The 13,700-nt window shown below is 37.4% G+C and overlaps 1 protein-coding gene across 4 annotated transcripts in view; it reads right to left on the minus strand.

The window, feature by feature from the left end:
- SCAF11 (SR-related CTD associated factor 11) overlaps nucleotides 1-13,700 on the minus strand; it is a 77,328-nt gene that overhangs the window by 49,870 nt on the left and 13,758 nt on the right. For 3 of the 4 annotated variants that reach the window (XM_078075917.1, XM_078075916.1, XM_036119899.2), the window contains exon 2: nucleotides 6,654-6,707. The exons of the other annotated variant lie outside the window; for it this stretch is intronic. The gene's annotated coding sequence lies outside the window, so the exon portion shown is untranslated. The remainder of the gene's footprint in view (nucleotides 1-6,653; nucleotides 6,708-13,700) is intronic. 4 annotated transcript variants of the gene reach the window in all.

Below are 13,700 nucleotides of genomic sequence, written 5' to 3' on the forward strand. Positions count from 1 at the left end.
CAGGAAAATTCTTTTAGGCTAAATAGGACAAATGCAAAGACTCACACTTTGGTTCAAAAACCAACTGTAAAGCAGAAGAAACTTAGTAGCACATAGACTTAAAGGTTTTAGTAGTTTAAAAAGTCAAAATCGGTAAGGATTAGAGTTACTTTAAAAAGTTAATTTAGGGGTGCCTGGGTGGCCAGGTGTTAAGCGTCTGCCTTCGGCTCAGGTCATGATCCCAGGGTTCTGGGATTGAGCCCCACATCGAGCTCCCTGCTCAGCGGAGAGCCTGCTTCTCCCTCTCCCCCTCCCCCTGCTTGTGTTCCCTCTCTCGCTGTGTCTCTCTCTGTCAAATAAATAAATAAAATCTTAAAAAAAAAAAAATTAGGGCGCCTGGGTGGCTCAGTTGATTAAGCGACTGCCTTCGGCTCAGGTCATGATCCTGGAGTCCCTGGATCGAGTCCCGCATCGGGCTCCCTGCTCGGCAGGGAGTCTGCTTCTCCCTCTGACCCTCCCCCCTCTCATGTGCTCTCTCTCATTCTCTCTCTCTCAAATAAATAAATAAAATCTTTAAAAAAAAAAAAAAAATTAAAAAGTTAATTTAATCACAGTCTGCCTTAATAAAAGCAGACTGTCAAAAACAAAGGAAAACTTCCCCTTCAGCCTACATTTGCAACATTTGTTTTAGTTCTGGTGCTATTTTATTTAGGGACAAACAACAAAATGATGAATGTCCAGGGAAGATGACTAAACTGGTGACAGCCTTGGAAACCATCTCATATGCAAAAAGGTAAAGTAGTAAGAATGTTTAGCCTGGAAGAACAGAAAGCTTAAGGAGAAGGTTAGCAGTTACCTTCAAATGGAATGGGCTCTTCTGAAGGGAGGTGTAGAAAAACCTATCAATGAAGGTATTCAAGCAGAGGCCCAATGACTTCTTCCTGGGCTTGCTTTTTTTTTTTTAATTCAAAGATTCATTGAGTGCCATAGGTATACTATTAGGCAATGCTTTAAGTGTAGCATTGAACAAGACAGAAATTCCTGACTACATTCTAGCAGGGGAGATACAATAAACACACTAAAACATCTAGTATGTTGAGAAGTTGAGAAAAATAAAACAATGCAATTATAAAATAAACATACAATTATGGAGAAGGTGTTATTTCACACAGAATATTTAGGGAAAGCCTTTCTGATAAAGTGAAATTTGAAATGGCAATCAGAAACAATCAAGGGAGAGAATTATGTGAATACCTAGAGGACCTGCATTCGAGGCAGAAAAGAACAGCAAATATAAAGTCCAAAGGCAGAAAAGAGAGTGTGTCTGATATGTGCAAGGAAAAACAAGGAGACAAGTGTGGTTAGAATAGAATGAAAGAGATGAAAAGTAGTAAATGAGGACAGAGAGGTAATAAGATCATGCAACACCTTAAGGGCTAAGGTAAACAGACACACTGACTGCTTCTCTGAGTGATATGGGCCAGTAGCAGATTTTAAGCAGAGGAGGAGGCAAAGGAAAAAGAAAGTTGACTGATCATCTAGGGAAGGAGATGACAGCGGCTTGTACCACAGTAGTAGCAATGGTGATGAAAAGGGATCAAATTCCAGCTATTTTCAAAATACAGCCATCAGGATTTGCAGAAAGACTGAATGTGAGGTATGTGTTAGAGAGCAAGACTCCAGAATAATTCCAAAGTATTCTGATCTGAGCAACTACAATAATGGAATTACTGATACAGAAGATTACTTTAAAAATATTCAGACAATCATAGATTACTTGATATTCACTCAGAAGGACAGTATCAGTACCACTTGGGAACTTGTTACAAATGCAGGATACCTCAGCCACCACTCCAGACCTAGTGAATAAGAATCTGCATTTTATCAAGATCTGCACATGATTAATACCTATGTTAAAGCCTGAGAAACACTGCTCTAGGCAACTTTCCAACTTGATTTTGAAGGCATACTGTGCTCCTGGTATGATCTATAATTGAGTGTAATCTTTATGTGGTGAAATTCATACCATACCAACTCCCCCAGTATCCTAAGTATCTAAGAGTAAAAAATATCTGAGTTAATTAAATGTGATAAAATGTCAATTTGAAAATTAATACAATATTTTAAAAATCTAGGAAGTTCTCAAAACATGCAATATCCTATTCCTTTATGTAGCTAAATAATTTGTCCTATTGGATACTCTAGGCTGTTTTCATATTTTATATTAACATATAAACTATAATCTATAATTAACATTTACAGTAAATACTGCCCTATTTTAACTCATGCAATGAAGTACATAAGCAATAGTTTATCACTGAGAAACTAAGAAGCCTCAATCAATTTAGACACTCCCTTCCCTGTTAGAAATCTGCTTAAAAAACTAAGTGCTCCAAATCCTTAGAAGTTGTGTGCTTCTTCTTGAATGCATCATGTATTAACTGCTGCCATCTAATTAAACCAATTATGCTACATTACCAGTTTATTCATTCAAAATGATAGGGTTTTAGCATTTCACTAGATAAAAGCCACAACTTTTAGTTCAACAACTTATAGTCATAACTTGCTCATATTTATTTGTTCTATCTGCCTAGATGCCAATTTTTAACCTAAGGACTCATGGTTTTTAATACCAGTTTTGCTTTAAATTTCCAGTAACAGAAGCACAGGAATACAATACAGACGCATGGTCCTAAGCCAATAATTTGTGGTCAATAAAAAAAACTTAAGAGATAAGCTGTGGGTGGGAGGACTATCCCTCCTTGTGGTTACCCAAAAAGTTAGATATAACTTGATTTCATGATATTAACTATTAATGACTCTTAATCATATCATATTCTACCTAGACTCCTTAATAGTTTGACCAAGTTCTGTATATTAATTATCTATAAATCAAACAGAATTTTCTTTTAATTTTGGTTTACCTCAAATGAATCTCAAAGAATGGTTGTTCACTCTTGATTTTAAGTTAATTCTGTTTACTTTTCAGAGGACTTTAATTTACCAATTTCAGTCTTTAATATCTCTTCCCAGGCTCCACCTTTCCAAGCTAAAGCATCTTTTAAGTCTTTTATCCCTAACATAATGATCTTAAAGCACTTATATCTTCCAAGCTGCCCTTTTTATTTCATTACATATTGCTTCTGTTATGTATTAGAAATACTATTCCAAATATGTCCATAAAAACGGTTTCAGGGGCACCTGGGTAGCTCAGACAGTTAAGCGTCTGCTTTCAGCTCAGGTCATGATCCCAGGGTCCTGGGATCTCTCTGTCTGTCTCCTCTCTCTGTCAAAAATAAAATCTTAAAAAAAAAAAAAAAAAGTTTGGGAAGAATGACCTAATTTAAAAATTTTATTTATCATAAAAGCATCAACTTTTAGATGTGGAATAAGAAAAAAAAAAGAACACTAGTATCAATCAGTTTTCAGAATTCAGAACTCATTCTCCCACATAAACCCTGGAATACATGGAATTGAGAATCCCAGGCCAGCCATTATAGTGCATTCAAGTAACAGTAGTGTAGAAAATAGTTCAGTTCTCTAAAACAGGACTGCCCGAGAGGGAACTGTTCTATCAAGCACCTGAAATGTGGCTAGTACCACTGAGGAACAAAATTTTTCGATTTAGGTTTTAATTAATTTAAATTTAAGTAATCCAATGTGGTTACTGGTTACTATGCTGGACAGCACAGTTCCAGGATATAAAGAAAATTGTTTCAAGTTACACCTAAGACACTAGCAATGTATTCCCTATTGTAGTAGTTGCTGAAGTACCTCAAGCTTCAAGGAATCAGAGAAGGGACCAGAGGTTCCCACTAATAGAAACTAAACATTTTAGCCTTGGCCAGCTCCATTTAAAATTCCTATCCTTCCCTTCTCTCCATCCTTTTCTCTTCCAAAGCCTGTTTCCTTCCATCTACATCCAGTTCACTTCAAACCTCGCTCTCCTTGCTTCCTCCTACTGTCCTTCAAGCAAGTCCACAGTATCTAAAGATACGAACATCCTAGTTAAGACTTAGACCTACAGTCAAATCGCAGCTGCACTGCCATGCAGTAAGTAGCTGTTATTATCATTATTATTTTTTCCTAAAGATTTATTTTTAGAGAGAGCTAGTGCCCAAGCACGCACAGGAGGGGATGGGGGGGGTGTGCAGCTGGAGAGGGAGAGAGAATCCTCAAGCAGACTCTCTGCTGAGCACAGAACCTGACATGGGCTTGGTCCCAGGATCCTGAGATCATGACCTGAGCCGAAATTAAGAGCCGACAGCTCAAGCAACTGAGCCATCCAGGTGCCCCTATTATTATTACTGGTGCTAGTAAGAACAGAAAAATAGGGAAGGGTAATAAAAGTGTTGACTGCCCAATTTCTTTGTTTTCCCTAAACAGAAGTGAGACAAAGGCAAACATAGGACTGAAAAAACACAAATCAACACTTCTGAGTAACAAGTAAATTGATCAAGTCTACTAATATTCTGTCAAAAGAGTAGTTAGATCCTTTGGGTACAAAAATAGAAGACATACGAAAGGCCATGAGGAAGTTTAACTCTATTTCCCACCCCACTCTCAAACCCAATCCTGCCATTATAGAATCTATCATAGAAGGGCACAGATATGATAAATGGGAGCCAAGGCTGAATAAAAGGGATACTGGGAAAAAGTAAGAGCTGTCCCTATGTTGGGCATACTTATGCCAGGACAAAGCGTATTTCTTGAAGATGCTAAATACTATTTTGATTCACATGGCTAAGGTCTTCAGAGAAGCCAGTGACTCCCAGAACCACTCTCAAATAATCTATTCTTCTTTCTCCTTTATTTCCAATCCTCTATCCAAGATAAACAGGTCCCCAAATTCAATCCCCTGTCCAAAAAATTCAATTAAAAAAAAGGGGGCATTCAGTAAGGTACTCTGAGTGGTATATTTCAGTGATTCATGACTTGGGCACTGGTTTCAGGCAAACCTGTGCTTATGACATTGTCTTGCAGTAATAAACACTCAAATGTTAATAACCATTACTATTAAATGCAGGATCTTTCATCTCAATCCCAGTCTTAAATAAAGCCATTAACTGCCTCCCAATTATCTATTAAAAATTTGATCCTCCCATTAAGAATGTTATTTTCACTTGAAGAAACCATAGTGAGGCTATTTTTTATTGATGTCCAGGGAGGGATAGCATGCATTATTATAGGCCAGTGGTCAAAAAACTGGCCGAGTTTTTCTGTAAATAAAGTTTTGCTGAAGCACAGCCATGCTCATTCCTTTAGATATTGCCTATGGCTTCCTTTGCACAACAACGGCGAATAAAAAATAACTGTGACAGAAACCATATACTCTGCAAAGCCTAAAGTACCTACGACCTGGCCCCTTCCAGAAAAAGTTTACAGATGTGGCTCAGTCTCTCACTGCAGAGGGCTCTTCAAGCTTTCTAAAGTATAGGCATCTCTACATCTATATTCAACCTGTACTCTGGCCCAACAGTTAACTTATTACACATCTGAGTCAATGGTTCTACAATGTTGTCCTTGAGTTCCTTTTAAAACACCCTGAAGGCTATGTGATTTTGTTGATTTATCTACATTTATTTTATCAATCTGGCTTAAACTATCACGGGTATTTGCTCTAGTGCCTTCAATTAATTCACTTCAGAGTAAGGTTAAGGCAATTAACTCCTTCAGCTTAATAATTATTTCCTTTCCAGCCTCTCTGCTACATAATCAACTCAGTCCTGCTCTACAATTGTTGATTTTTAAATCCCTTACAAAATGCTCCCAAATTTTTTTTCTGCCTGTACAACAATTTTATTAGAGTTTGTAAGTAGACTTCTTTGCTTCAACTGGGCTATTCTAACATGTTTTTGTTTAAAATATCCCTCACCTGCATGTTTGTTGCTGGAGCTTTAATACCAGTATAGAGACAGGAATGTCCCTTTAAGCACAGGTTTTAGAAAAAACTGTCCAGGTTCAAACCACAACTAATCTGCCACTTACTAACTGTGTGACCTTAACCTCTTTAAGCCTGTTTCCTCATCTATCAAATGGAGATAAATGTAGTAACCACTTCAGTCATTATGAAGACTAAATTACATAATCACATAATCCTTTTTAAGTGCTTAGCACAAGACTAGCACAAAAGAAGTACCCAACAACTAACACACAGGCACAAACACATGAACACCACCCCACCCCAAAAGGATCTTCGGTATATCATAGGATATAAGATCGTAAATCTGTATGACTCTCACTAAGAAGGGATTTTCATTATTTTAAAAACTCCTGTATTTCAAAGAATATCCACATAAAGAATGTGAGGAGGAAAGAGTTCACAAAATTTAAATTGTCAAATAGCTTTTCAAACAGAGCTTATGTAAGGATAAATATGTTCTTTATTCTACACTGACAGTATTTATCAAGATTCCTATTTATCTGGAAACAAAAATGTTGAAGCAAGACAAAATCTAGGTCTCAAAAGAAAATAGTCCTAGGATTTTTGCATCCTATTTCCTATTTTATATATGTATAAGAGAGAAAACACTAAATGGTTTTAACATGGCAACTCCAGCAAAAAAGAAGAGGTCATAGTTAAGTGAAGCTATAACCACAATTTCCAAGGTAGTACCTACGAGTGTCATTTTTAAGTTTTTCCTAACTATACAAATATTCACAAGCCCTCTTACCTTTAAGATTCTTCAGGTGGAACAGTCACGTAATCAGTTTTCCATCAAACTATTCTGGGGAGGGAATTATGAAAATTAGTCCCATTTCACTTCACTTTCACCCAGCTGCTACCCTATTTATCTTGGGTTCAGAATAAAAGAGAACAGTTAAATATAAAGAATGATTTATTCCAGAAGGCCTTAAACAGTGAATACAATTTATTTAGAATGTAAGACATTTTGACACAGTTAAGTATATGCCTTCAACTATGAAAATACACACAGGTAATGGAGGCAAAGAATAACGAAAACATTTTGTTTAGTGAGAGAAGCACAAGAAGTCACATTTCAGCATATAGGAAAAAACCAATTGAAAACAAAGTAACAGAGAATTAGAAAAAAATCTACCCCAACAAACAGACTGGTCATATCACCTAAGAAGACAATTTAGAAAAAGATACAGAAATTCAACAACTACTAGAATTTAAATTACTTCCTGAACTCCAGACCTTAAGTATGCTTAACCAATAGTCACTTTTCTCTTTCTCTCTCTTTATTCAAATAGGCCCTATACCAGATTCCCTACCTTGCTACAGCCTGTATTTATTCATTTAATAAATATTTAGCCAGTGCCCCTATTTTCTAGGTACCATTAGGCCTTATGCACTGATACACAAAACAAAAACAAAAATTAACAATTACAATATAGTACAGTATAGCAAGTGCTATGATGGGGGTAAGCACAAGATGTAACAGGAGCATATAATAAGCACCAAATCCTTGCAATATATGTACATTTGTAAAAAAGGCTTCCCAACTGAGACCAAAGGGATTAAAAACGTATTTTTCTAACCCCTGACCATTCTGTACCACTGCAGCATTTCCATCTTTAAAGGACACAGAACTGGAATTACCAATTCAAACATGATAGTGAGAATTTTAATTTTCAAAACAAAGAAAGGATACATGCAAATCAGAGCACATAGGTAAGTTCATGTGCTTGCTATGTTAGACTTCCTATATGGAAATGACCGCTGGAAAAACATAAAAGATAACACTGTGCCTGACCCCACACCATAAAGGCTTAACCTCCAAAAAAGGTTTTCAGATAATGGCCGGACATACACACTGGTAAAAGAGAAGTATCTTTTCTCTTTCAACAAGTTTTATAAAATATTACATTCCACATAATTATCTGAGTATACTGATTGTCCAACTGAACACCATACATTTAAAAAAATAATCGGGGCAGGGTGCCTGGGTGGCTCAGTCGGTTAAGCACCTGCCTTCCGCTCAGGTCATGATCCCAGGGTCTGGGGATCGAGCCCCGCATTGGGCTCCCTGCTCAGCGGGGAGCCTGCTTCACCCTCTCCTTCTGCCACTCCCCCTGCTTGTGCACTCTCTTTCTCTCTCTGTCAAATAAATAAAATCTTTAGAAAAAAAAATAATAATCAGGGCACCTGGGTGGCTCAGTCAGTTAAGTGTCCAACTCTTGATCTCAGCTCAGGTCTTAATCTCAGGGTGGTGAGCTCAAGCCCCATTGGGTAAAGCCTACTTAAAAAAAATTTTTTTTAAATAACTAATAGGTCTTTTATAGTAAACAAAATGTTTGTCCCTTTAACACATCAATTCTCTTTATTTATGATCACAATTATATATTTTTTCAACATCACATTTTTTCAGTTAAAAATAAAATTCTTAATCAGGAAGTACAATGAAGGGGTGCCTAGGTGGCTCAGTCTGTTAAGTGTCTGCCTTCGGCTTAGGTCATGATCCAGGGTCCAGGGATCGAGCCCACATCGGGCTCTCTGCTCAACAAGGAGCCTGCTTCTCCTCTCCCTCTGCCTGCCCCTCTGTCTGCCACTCTACCTACCTGTGCTCTATCAAATAAATAAAATCTTTAAAAAAAAAAAGTACAACGAAGAACCAGCAAATTATGGTATGTATTTACAAAAACAGCAACAGAATTTTCATTTCTACCAATAGTTTCAATTTCACCCCAACTTTATAACTACAACCAAGAGTAAAACTGAAATGGATAAGACTTTCAATCAATTTTAGCTTTAGTGAACTCATTCACATGCTGTTATGGTCTGAATGTTTGCATCCCCAAAAATTCACATGCTAAAATGCTGAATATGTGATAGTGTAAGTGGGGCCTTTGGAAAGTGCTTAAATCATAAAAGTAGAACCCTCATGAATGGGATTAGTGCCTTATAAAAGAGGCTACAGAGAGATCCCAAGCCCCTTCCACCACAAGAGGATGCAAGGGAAAGTCTGTGACCTGGAAGAGGGCCCTCACCCAACCACCCTGCTGCCAGAACTCTGAGAAATAAATTTCATTGCTTATTAAGCTACCTGGTTTGTGATATTTTGTTATAGCAGCCTGAACAGATAAGACACATGCTCTTCTTTCAGTTACTATTGCACATCAGTCCCTGGAAATACTTTCTAATTTAGTTTTTGATAAGATCTTCAGTGATCTGGTTGCTTCTCAGCAACTGATCAACAACAGGATTTTCTGGGACTCTTTCATATTCAATTCCTTCATTCTGGGCCTATACCCAAAAAAAGCTTGTTTCCCAAGCACCATTCATTGATGACCAAATAATCTTATATCTTGTTGTTTACCAAGGAAACTGAAAATAAAAAAGATGAAGTCACCTACACTTATCAGTCTTATAATAAAATCAGCTTCCTGTATCAATCTAGGAAGTGAAGATATGCTTCAGAATGTCTCTAAAATTCTCGTGCAGTGTCTGCAACATCATGTGAGAGCCAAGAGTCCACTAATATGAAGCATATCACCTCATACTAAACTCTACAATGACCAATAACCTAATTACTGAAACAAATTATTTTTTTTAAAGATTTCATTTATTTGACAGAGTGCAAACATGGGGGGGAGGGCAGAGGAGGAGACAGAAGCAGACTCCTCATTGAGCAGGGAGCCCAACGCAGGGCTCAATCCCAGGACCGTGAGATCATGATCTGTGCCAAAGGCAGATACTGAACTGAATGAACACCCAGGCACCCCCGAAGCAAATCATTTTTAAAAGGTTAGAATGAATAAAGAATAAAATAGTTCCAAAGTGAAGGGAACTAGAAACCTTAGGCAGAACACATAGATTAAACTGAAAATAGGAAAACAAGTTTTTCAAATGTAATATAATTATGGAAAATTAGATTTCATGAAGACTATGCTCTAAAAGAGAAATTAATTTTCCTATTTCCTTTTACATTTAATGTAGCATCATCTCCTCAAAAGGGCTTGCACTGTTACACACAGGATCACGATATGTTTAAAAAAAATGTAATTGACAAACCAAATTTAAATGAAATAAGGAGATTCAAGTTGCCATTACGTTCTAAAATTGGTAATAAGTAAACAGGGCAGTTCTAGTTCTGGGTAAAATGGAGTAAGCACATTCCACCTTGTTAATCTCACTGACTGAAACTATAAAACCCAGACAGAATAAATGGAGCAGCTAATTGAAATTTTGAAAGTAAATAATAGCAGGTGGATTGGGGAAGAGCCCAGAATCTGATATATTATCAGGCTGGTAGTGAGCTTCTAATTTTTCCATCCAGTTTTGCCCCCAGCCTGGACTTAATGGCACCTGAAACCCAAAAAGTGGCTGTTGGGAACAGCAGAGAGAGAGAAAGCTCTAGGAAAAGGCCTCTATCTCTGTCCAAGGAGTGGAAAAGGGGCCTCCTAATTGCTTAGAAAGAGTAAGGGAAATCTCTTCTTTTTTCTGTTCCTCATTCCCCATGACCCAATTCCCAAGCAATCCTGACAGCTGCAACAGTGGCAGCAACAGAACTAGCAGAAGCCTAAAACTCTGAGGGAAAGGTACCATCCTCACTGACTCAAGAAACTGGACTAATCTCAATTTTTCTCCTGTCTTTCTGTCACTTGCCTCCAGATGAAACTGTAGAAAATATGCACCACAGTGGAATGAATGAAATGAAGACTGGGGTTTCCAGCCAGAGGACCTGGGTGGGGGGGGGGGGGGGTGTCCCAGGGATCTAGAAAACACCATGCGCATAATAGAGGGGAAAGCATTTAAATAATTATAAGTTGTTTATGAACTCCTAGCTCACCCCTGAGCTGTAAATCTACAGGTTTAACCTTAAGCAGCATACCATAGACTCTGAAGACTAAATTATAGGATAAACCGCCATGCAAGTCACAGATTGGCTACTGGGTAATACATATTATGGGAAAAATCCAAATGTACTACAAACAAAGGTTTTGAAAACAGAACTGAGATTAAAACTACAACCTGAAGAAAGCTGGTTGTAATTGTGGCCTAAAACCTAACTGAATCAACTACCTGCCCAAACAAAAACATTAACATTCTCCATTGCATTTAAGCAAGACACTAAGATTCATATCATAATGTTCAAAATCTCCAAAACACAACCCAAAATTACTTGGCACAGAGAACAAAAAAATCTCAAACTCCTGTGGGAAAAGAGAACCAACAGAAAACAACACCAAGATAACACAGATATTAGAGCACTGGGTGAATTATCTGACAAAGACTTTAAAGCAGTAAAAACATGCTCTACAAGTAAGAGCAAATACTCCTGAAACAAAGAGAAAACTAGAAAGTCATAGCAAAAACAAAAAACCCACAAGATATAAAGAACCATCAAATGGAAATTTTAGAACTGAAAAATGCAATAACTGAAATAGAAAAATACACTGGACAGACTCAACAGCAGAATGGAAAGTCAGTGAACTTAAAGACAGATCAACAGAAATTACCCAATCTGAGAGCAATAGAAAAAATATTGAAAAAAAATTAGTGCCTCAGGGACCTGTGGGACACCACCAAAACCCTAACATTCATGTCAAGAGCCCAAGTAGAAGAAAATGAGTTCGATACAGAGAAAAAAGATGAAGAGAAATAATGGCCAGAAACTCCCAAATTTGCTGGAAGATATAAACCTCTAAATTCAAGAGGCTCACAAACCCCAAACAGGATAATGAAATCCACGCCTAGAAACATCACAGTTGGATTTGTGAAGATGGAAGAGCAACAGAAATGATAAATATCTGGATAAATATAATTAACTACCCTCCTCTTGAATTCTTTAAAATATGTTTGGCAATGAAAAGCAAACATAACAACACTTTCCAGTAAGATTTCCAATACACGTAGACATAACATAAGACAACTACAACATAAAGGGTAAAGGGACCTACATGGTGATAAGGTTTCTATATTTCACTTAAAGTGATAAAATATTGATTCTAAGGAAACTGTGAAAATATAAATATATGTATTATAATTCTTAGAGTGATCACTAAAAAAATGATACATAGGCAAAAACACAATAAATTAAAATGGAATACTAAAAAATGTTCAAATAACCCAAAGAAAGAGGTTACATAAGAACAAAGAGGAAACCAAAAAAATAAAACAGGGGTGCCTGGGTGGCTCAGTCGGTTGAGCATCCAAATCCTGATTTCACCTCAGGTCGTGATCTCAGGTCGTGAGATCGAGCCCCTCACCAAGGGCATGGCGACTGCTAAGGATTCTCTCCCTCTCCCTCTGCTCCCCACCCCCCTCACACGTGCGCACGCACTCTCTCTTTAAAAAATAAAAAAATAAAAAAGTAGAACTAAATCCAACTATATCAATAGTTATAATATGTGAGAGGCAGGGAAAGCATGACTCCATCAGAAAAGGTCTCAAATCAATGATCTAAACTTCTATGTTAAAAAACTAAAAAAGAAAAAGATATACAAAGTAGGCAGAAGGAAAGAAAGAGAGCAGAAATCAATGAAATCGAAACAGAAAAATCAATGAAACCAAAAGCCTGTTCTTTGAAAAGAAAAATCAATAAAATTTAAACTTCGAGCAAATAGCACTGAATAGCCCTAGCACTGTTTAAAGATATTAAATCTGTAGTCTTCCAAAAAAAGAAATCTCCAGGCCCAGATAATCTCCCTGGTGAATTTTACTAAACATTTAAAGAAATAACACCAGTTCAACACACTCTCCTCCAGAAAATGGAAGATAAATACTTCCCAATTCATTTTATGAGTTCAGTATTATCCTGATAGCAAAACCAGACAAAGATAGTACAAGAAAAGAACAAACTGATATACTACATTTAATAAAAATAAACTATGGGGGCGCCTGGGTGGCTCATATGGTTAAGCGTCTGCCTTCGGCTCAGGTCATGATACCGGAGTCCTGGGATCGAGTCCCACATCGGGCTCCCTGCTCAGCGGGAAGCCTGCTTCTCCCTCTGACCCTCTCTCTCTTTCTCTCTGTCTCTCATGAATAAATAAATAAAATCTTTTAAAAAAATAAACTATGGTACATTCAGCCATACAATGGAATACTACTCAGCCAAAAAGAAAGGAATGGACTAGTGCGTCACTTAACAACTTGAATGAATCTTAAAGGCAATATATATTCAAAGAAGCCAGTGTCAAAAGGTTACATGCTACACAACTGCATTTATATGACATTTTCAAAAGGTCAAAACTGTAATGACAAAGAATTCTTTGATCAGTTGTCACTTGGGTTTGGGTAGGGTTGAACTACAAAGATAGCATGAGGGAGCTTTTTGGCGGTAACGGAAACCATTCTGAATCCTGACTCTGGTGATGGTAATACAAATCTACACATGTATTATAATTCACAGAACTACACAACCAAAAAAGATCAATTTTACCATATGTCAGTAAAATTTAAAATGTTTTGTAAGACTAACATGTGAAAGTAATTTGGGGCTAGAACATAAATTGTTAATGTTTTCAACAAAGGTACTTTTTTTTTTAAAGATTTTATTTATTTATTTGACAGAGAGAGAGAGAGCACAAGCAGGGGGAACAGCAGGCAGAGGGAGAGGGAGAAGCAGGCTCCTCGCTGAGCAGGGAGCCCGAGGTGGGGCTCGATCCCAGGACCCTGGGACCATGACCTGAGCCGAAGGCAGATGCCTAACAACGGAGCCACCCAGGTGCCCTGCAACAAAAGTACTTTTTCACTGACAACTTCATGGTCTCAATCTTTCCAATGGCTCTATACTATCACCAACACGTAG

This window comes from Halichoerus grypus, chromosome 6 (genome assembly GCF_964656455.1).
Source record: "Halichoerus grypus chromosome 6, mHalGry1.hap1.1, whole genome shotgun sequence".
Classification (NCBI taxonomy): domain Eukaryota; kingdom Metazoa; phylum Chordata; class Mammalia; order Carnivora; family Phocidae; genus Halichoerus; species Halichoerus grypus.